Source organism: Trematomus bernacchii, unplaced genomic scaffold (assembly GCF_902827165.1).
Source record: "Trematomus bernacchii unplaced genomic scaffold, fTreBer1.1, whole genome shotgun sequence".
In the NCBI taxonomy this organism is placed as follows: domain Eukaryota; kingdom Metazoa; phylum Chordata; class Actinopteri; order Perciformes; family Nototheniidae; genus Trematomus; species Trematomus bernacchii.
The window spans coordinates 13,339,776-13,348,615 of NW_022987739.1; positions in this window are offsets into that span (position 1 = coordinate 13,339,776).

Below are 8,840 nucleotides of genomic sequence, written 5' to 3' on the forward strand. Positions count from 1 at the left end.
GTTCTCTTTTTAGCAGGCTAGATTTCCATGGTAACTTATGCTGAGCGGCAAACCTGCTCCGGAGCAGGTTAGGTGGCAGGCTAAGAGATCAACTCAGTGAAAGCACCGCCTGCTGACCAATCAGAGCTCCGTGTGCGGAGTTTAAAGCGATCAATTCATATTACAGGATAGAGGAAATACAGAAAAACTGCCGTTGCAGGAAAGACGGCCGGCCAAAATCAACTGACTGTGTGAACGTGAAAATTAATAGAATATCCCCTCCCATCTTCAGAGCTATCTGACTATTATAACATTAGTGTTAAGAAAGCTTACATAAATATCTGCCACGACATAAGTAACCGGATCAGAGTAACATTAAGTACAGTCCGCGGCACTGTGAGTGCAGACGTCGATGTGTCCCATTATCATTCATATCATATCACATCATAATGTATCATATATTTCCTTATTTGAGGCAGCTTCTTGAGCCGTATCTGGCCGTGCAACACTCACAGTGTCACATACTGTATGCAGAAATATTATTTTAAGCAACACATTAAGTTGATGAAACACTCGAGTCAAATTCTCCTAATTAAAGTCAGATCCACTCGTGTCTTGGACGGGGCAGTGATTTCATAAACCTGTTAATGTACGCATTCAAACACTTTTTCTTTTACCAGCTGTATTCACCTTGCAGGTGCAGCTATGTGGCTTTTATCCTGGATAAAGTGTTTAAGACATGGATGTTTAAAGTTTAACTTCTTCATATTTGACTAATATTAAAGTTCACTTTTCATTCAGGAGGAAGTATGACGCTGCGCTGTCAGTACGCTTGTCCGTGTTTGAGATTGGTCGAATGCTCCAAATACCACCCCTTTCATGTGAACGCGCACCTAACTAGATAGGACACGGCTGGCTTGAGCGATCCACTTGATAACCAGCGTTGTAGTACAGTTTAGCCAGAGCGCGTATGTTTTGGATTGGGCCAACCGGCTAACTCAAACATATCCAGGTTAGGTTGAACCAGCTTCATAGTACAGGCCTCTGGTATGATGTCTGCAGTGCACCACACATTGTGGTTGGCAAACTGTCAGTGACCGTGAACTCTTGACACCAAACGTATTCTTTCATCTTGTAACAGAGCTGTGTAATCCTTTATATCTTTAATGTTTTAAAGTGGCATCCGTCTGGCTCTATTTAAGTTACATTTTGCACCACCATCACAGTTTTTATTTATAGATACAACTGAATACAATATGTACCAAACCAGGACACGTTTAAGCAGAGAAGACTCGTCCAGGTTGCTGTGAAGAAGTAAGGAGTTTCAATGTTTTTTTTCAATATCGCCTCACCTTCCAAACAGATGACAACAAGCATGGAGTGAATGGTGGCAGACAAACCAAAACAAGCCAAATTGACTTCCCCGCAGCAACAGGCATCTGAATGGGAGGCCGCATCATAAGGCTTTGTTATGTGCTGTGGTGGAGAGGAACGCAGGGAGTTTGTTGGTTGTTTGAATGTGAAGACTCAGCCATGGCCAAATAAAGTTGTGTTTTGTCTTTAGGGCTGAAGAGTGGACTTCTGTTTTGCATTCATAGCATGGTTCAGAGTAATGTGCAGCATATTAAAAGCTAAGCAGGTTCTTGCTTTTTAAATTTAAGTGAAGTATATTAGGGCCAAAGACAAAACCAATGAGTGGTGGCAAACTGGCTTGAACATGTATTGTTCAAGGAGAGAGTTTTGTTTTGATCAAATGTTTTGATACAATGTACCACATAATTATTTCACGTTTAACAAGACTAAGAGTCTGCAGATGTTTTGTCTTACACATATCAGCCCTTTTCCCTTCCTGCTCTAAAACGCTCTGAGCTTGTGTGTAATAAAATAGGTGTTTATAACTGAATTGTGGTTCATGAATATATTTTTTGTCATCAACACCAAGCTGACCACACTAATGTATGTAAAGCCAGTCTTGGCCATGTGATGCCCGCAATGGCGCACAGTACTGGATGTACAGGCGCTCTGACATCATGACGTCTGTTCTCGTTCAGATCAACGCCTTGTTGACTCTAAAGGAAAGGAGGGATCGGCTTGCATTACCCCTCCCTTTCAAGGCTTCATGGAAATCAGTGTAACTTCAGAGGGGTCACAGAGCAGACAGTGGAGAGCTGCACGCAAAGCTGCTCCCACGAATATTCTGGAGGGAGAAAAATACTACAAACAAAAAACATCCCAACACAACATTAAAAAATGACAGCTTTGTCTATGTGTGCTCCTCCCACGTTTGTAATTCAGGGTTCAACAAGATCTACTTATTGCTTATGATCTGTCTCTCTTTGTTTCAGGGCTCTGTGGCGCTCTTTGTTTGTGAATCTTCCTCAGTACAATGGAGACTCCACACAGAGCCCAAAATGCATGGTAATGGTTTTTTCAAATAATCAATCTTCTGTATGTAGAGGTACAACAAGCTGCAGCTTGAATTTCATAAGAGACAAAAACAAAAGGTTATGATCTCAGAGCCATAATCCTTGAAATCAACACCTGGTGAGAACTAAACACAGACATTTGGAGCAGTTATTTCATAGTAGCACCAATTGGCAAGTGATCGAGACGGTATATATTAGACTCTGTTCACACTCTTTTTGATAGTGAATTACTGCAGCTGTTTTGCTTCATCTATGAGGGGAAACATTTTGTACAATTGTATTTATTTCTGGTGTGTTGTTGTGACAGGGCAGGGGGAATCTATACACATTTGGGCTGGGATTCAGGACTACGACTCTTGTTTTAGGGTTAATTAACAGCATATTACACAAACACTCTTGATATAACTCATCAACTTATAACATTGAAGATGTGAAACAAATTAGGTTAAACCAAATCTGTGTTACATTAGTCTGATAGTGCAAATGTATCCCTACTGTGTTATTTACGTAGAAGGCATATGCAAGTGATTTCCCCTCCCATGCGACGGAGCACGTGGCCGGGTTGTTTTGTACGGAAAGCTGGCTGCCTGCCAGTGCTGCAGGGAGAAACGTTCTCCCCCATAATGTGACAACCATGAAAGCAACTTTCAGGAATGTACTTTTCTTGGAAGGAGCATAAGATTACATAACTCTCTCAGAGCTGCAAAGCAGAAAAACAATGGCGGGGGTAAGATTATGAGACAAGTGCGTTTTGACTTGTTGCCCAATCATCCTGCTTCACAAGGCCCAGAGAACAGTATGTCCCGCAAACGTCAGCCGTAAATACTCTGAAAGCAGAAATGGGGGCGTGGCAGATCTCGGTCTCAGATATCCTGGATAATGTTGAAATAGAGAACAAAAAGTAGGGTTGCAGTTTATTCAATGCCAGTAAAAGTAGAGAAGAACTTTTTGAAGACTTTAAAATGTAAGCTGAATGAAAGCAACTAAGCAGATGAAGATCTTTGCTTCTGAAAACTAAAAGGAAAAACAGTATTTTTCTGATCTCAGTCAAGTGTCAGATCTTGGAATACCAAATAGCATCTGTAACACAAATAAACAAACTTTACACTGTATCGAGCCTCGTTTTCTGAAGAGTGAATGTGTTATCTCATTCAGGAAGAAGATTAATATCTGAAATCAGCCCAATTATTATAATTTCAGTCTGTATGCATCCGTGCCAGTGGAAGTTCTGGATTGTTGTCCCTTGTCTGATTGTCTTTCGAATGTTTGCTTCCAAAAATGGTGGGGAGAGTTTAAAGCTGGGATTCTGACATCAACAAGTTAGTATTCAGCAGTGCCTGTATCAGCTTGTTAGTGCTTCCTCCTCTAAACACAGCCTGTGAAGTAAGATAATCTCAGCAATCCTCATTACTGCCTGGGTGCATTTTGATGCTGCTGTATGTGAGCAAACACATGTTGTGGTCAGAGCTGTCAGTAAAGTATGTGGCTCACTGGCATGTGAGAAAACTATAAACTAAAATAGGGTCTAAAAACTGAAGCGGGAATATAAAAACTTTAAGTTATCGCTCAGAGAAACAAAATTGAAACTAAACTGAGGTTAAATTGAAAGACTGAAAGTAAAACAATTCTTATCTGAAAATGAAAGAAAGAAACCCCCCTCATATGTGCAACTGACTATTTGTCATTGCTGTTTCACTGTTCATTATAGCGGCTGTTGCTATGATAACATCAGCCCTGGTGTTTGTTGGTACATAGGATAAATTGGCGCTTTCATCTGCCTTTACATTGTGGTATTGTTTATTTTACTTAAAGGTAGGGTAGGTAATTTTGGAGAAACCAGCTCGAGTGCGCTAGAATTTGAAAATACACAACAGGAAAAAATCTGCCACTTCCTTACAGAGCCCCTCCTCCAACACACACGAACGCGCACATGACCAATGAGGGCACGAGATAAGTTTGTGCACAGATGGAAGGCTGACAGGCAGGTAGGCCATCCAGTTATTTTAGCCGGGCAGGCTAAAATGATTGGTCGTGCTTTTTATAGTACTACGGCTTCCACAGATGACATTTTTTTATGGATTTTTTGTCAAAGCACTTAAGATATTCATTGCTATCGGGATGTTAAGAGCATTCCATGGAATATATCAAAAAGTGTATCTCGAGCCGGTTTCTCAAACGTACCTACCCCACCTTTAATTAAATTGTCTTAATATTTACTCCATCACGGCTTGTCATGTCCTGCATTTCTTTCTCACTGTCTATTCAGTATGATTACTATAAAACACATTCCTCCCTCTCTTCCCTCTGCTCTAGTTTTATCTCTTTTCCATGAACTCCTTTCTCACATCCATTTCTCCAGGCCACTGTTTCTCTGACCTTTGACCTCCCTACTCATGCTTTGCTGCAGTGCTGTCTCACTGTAGTAGCTGAAGCTTACTGTACCAATATCCCTGGATAAGGGTGTCAGCTAAATGACGCAAATTTAAATGTTATCGTGAGTGTAATTTGATTCGGCCTGTCTCGGACTTGTTGTTGCCTCACCATGATAGGCTCATGTTTGAGTTATCTGATCTGCTGAGAGGAGGTGTAACTCCCTACAGGGAAAGACAATGAGCTTCGGTTGGTTGAGACGTTAGGGGTCGATGTTAAGCTGCCCTGCATGCAGTAAACAATAGATGATGGAGAGCAGCAGTTTGTTTTCAAACCACTTTTAAGTCTATAAGTAAGAAAAGACAGATTTGCCTTTGTTTCTTTGTTTACATCTCAATTCTGTGGAGAAACAGCAGTTGTTGTGGTATTCCTGTCATACGTTTATAGGTCATTAGGGTGAATGGTTAAAGAGAGCCATACGCTTAAGGGTAAAGACAGTATTATTCATATAAGCCAATTATAAAACCTACTCTGGAATATGTTGATTATATCACAATCAGCTTGATTTCCTGCTGAAATTAACAATAACTGTACTTGTATGGTATTGTATGGTATTTGCCACACTGCACCTACAGAACCAAACAAAACAGTGTCACCCAGTTTAGGGACGGCTTCATGTGGTGCAGATATGGAAATCTACTGTAGTGAGATAGCACATTACAACAATCCTTCCCCTCACTGTCAGAAGATGACTTTGAAAAAGTTACATGTAGTTCTATGTAGCTAGGAGTGTCTGTCTATCTCTAAGTGGAGGAATAAAAGGTTAAGAACATAAAACTTGTCTCGGATTTTCAGATTATTCATGCCTTTTTCAGTGTTAACCTATACATTTATTTCCTCTGTAGCTTATGGAAAAATAAAGGTTTACTTTACTTTTGGTCTGTGTACAGCACAAAGAATGAAATAAGTCATGTTTATTTGATGTCATCCTTTTGACTTTGGTATCCCACAGAGGGTTCATTTGTGGTCAACTTTATTTTATTTCCACGGCAACTCTATAAGTTATGTAACACATCCGACAAAGTGAACACAGAAGCTATCTCTCTTTCTTAATCCCATTTGTTTACTTCTCACAGCTCATCCTCTTATGATGGTCTCTTGGGAGGAAGGACCATCCTGGGCTTTGACGTCAGACTTTGTGGGTAAGTAAAACAAAGACCAATCAAGGGAAGAACGCCATGTAAACAGAGTTGTTGTTGTTGCCGTCAATATTTAGAAGAAGAGCCAAACATGTGCTAAGGTCAAGTTTGGAGATTCGGGAAAAAAAGAAGCATGGGAGTGAGAGCGTGATTCAGTGTTTCTTCTTTTCACATGCAATATAGTGATTTGGAATCCCTTTATTTCAAATGCATAAATTAGGTCATATTTAAGAGAAGGTCATGTGACCCATTTGAGCTATTCGAGCAACAAAAGTCCACTCTTGAGAACAGGGCCTGACCTGCTGGTGAGAGAAGATACTATCTCTACTGTTATGAGTTGAGAGCTTTCAAGGTTCAAGGTTCAAGGTTCAAGGTTCTTTATTGTCAAACTAACATAGCTACAGAGTAATTATGTCGTTGAAAATCTTAGGTCACAGGCTTCTCCAACAATGCAACACAATAATACAGATAAGCAGACAAGCAGACAATAAGCCAAAGAACAATGTAAATGTTTAAGTGTAAAGGTTTCTGTTCACTTTGACTGTTTCTCTGTTCAAACAGACTGATTGAAGGCAGAGCAGCGATCCATTTTACAACTCACCTTTTCATAGATAAATGAAGCTGGTTATGTTTTTATATACACATTAAACAAATGCCTCATAAAATTTAAAATAAAAGTAAAGTGTAAACATATGTATTTTCCTCAAGTCAAGGAACGTTATCCATGGTTTCTACACTAGTTTTAATCCCAAATGATGCTATTGTCCCTCCCCTGTGTCTCCTTACAGTGTCCTTTCCCACAGAAAGCGTATTTACAGGCAGCAGTGACCTATGCTCAAAGAAGCAGGTTCATAGATGGAAAGTCTATCTATCTAAATTCAGACTTATTTGGAAAATCTATGCAGGAGAAAATTGACGAGGAAGACCCTCAGTCGTTTAAGCTAGACATTAAGCCTTGACCTTGATCTTACAGTAGTGAATTGTTTTTTTCACATTTCTGTTATGGGGTAATCATCTTGTGTTATAGATTTGTGTTGGTGGTCTTTGCTGTTTCCCACAAGTAGGCAACTTGTTTGGCATAAGCAGTGTTTCTTCCTAAAAGCTGCACTTAACCATGAAATGAATCCCATAAATGTATGCCCACATTCTCCCCACTTTTGTAAACATCAACAGACATCCACTCCCAGTTTCATTCTTGGTTTACTTGTCTACAAACCAAGCACTTTCTGAAATGTGACATAACTGTTTTACACAGTGTATATCATGGCCCTTAATGTGGCAGTAAACTTAAAACATAAAAAAACATAGTTCTGACAAAAAGAGGGAGAACATTAACATCATTCAATAACAGCAAACAACAAAGACTGAAAGTATTTTAACAGTGCGTCCCACTTCGTTGAGAAAAAGCATATAAACATGTATTTTTGTGTTTGTTATTTGACCACAGGCTGTCATAGAGGAGTGTAGAACACTAGGGGACCGGAGCACTAAGGTGTGTTACATTTCTCCCATTGGCTCACGTGAGATGAGGTGGTGTGATATCGGGACATGGGGGGTTTGGTGATTGCATCCTTGACTCATGACTCAGTATTTACGCGTCTACGTCTACGGGAAAATGTCATTACTGTGTCACCGTGAAGTTCTGTGGGGAAGTTGTGGGAGGTTCAGTGGGCATACATGTCACCCGTTTCACACTGCTGACACAATGTGTTTTATGATCATCCGTTTACTGAACATTTTCCTGTCTTCCCAATCGGTTTTCCTGCCATGTGACTCAGAACTGTATGAACAGCAAAAATCTAACTTTACTAACATTTAACTAACACAACCATATTTCCCAAACCTCAACCAAAATACTTATCTGTCCAAATCTATCGACAGATGGGACACTAAAAAAACACCCTGAGGAACTACATACAATCCACTGACATTTTGATTTAAGTGTACTTGGTAAAAAACACAAGTAGCATTAATGTAAGAAGAAGACACAGTTGAAGAAGATAATCTAGAATAGGGTTGCCTTGTAAACTCACCTGGTAGAGGTTTCACACCAAGGCTGAGTCCTAACTGCAGCGGCTCAGGTTAGGATATTACCCATGACCCTCTGCTGCATGTTATCCCCTCTTGTGCCCTTTCCATTCGTTCTCTCCGTCTATACAAGGCCATCATTTCACAGCAAAAAAGGTCCTAGTGTTGACTCCTGGGGAACCCCACATTTTACCGTAAAGGAAGTGGAGACACAATCACTCAAAGAGATACAAAAATCCGTAATGTATTTAAACAACATATTTTTTGTGCTGCAGTCTGTTCTGCAGGATGCTTTGATTTGAGTATAGCAGTAACAGAAGCATAGCTTCTATAATTCAGTAGCTTTAGGGGATAAAAAATACCCCAACAAAAACCCACCAGATAAGGATTTGGACTGGACCGATAGACCAGACATGGCCCAAACATTGGTACGTTTCCAGGATATAGCTCAGGTATATTACCTCTGACTCTCTTTCTGATTGGTTATTTTATTTCATTTGAGCTGATTGCACAGTGCCATTGTTGATGCATTTTATAAATCATCAAGTTTGAATAGATGCAAAGGCCATAGCTGTGCCTGCATCATTCAAAGGTTGAACTGCAGTTTAATATTACAGCGATAAAATGCCTTTTATGGTGTCCTGCCCTTTGCACCTCTTTAATGTTAGCTTAATTGAACTGTTATGCAACTGTATAATTGTACAGTAGAATCCATTAGGGCCGACTTTGTTTTTTATGTGCACTATCTAAGGTGGTTTTCACCTTGTAGAATGCTTTGAGGTCATAAACTCAGATGTCAAGAGCAATAAAGTTGATAGTGTGAAACAGCCTTTGTAGG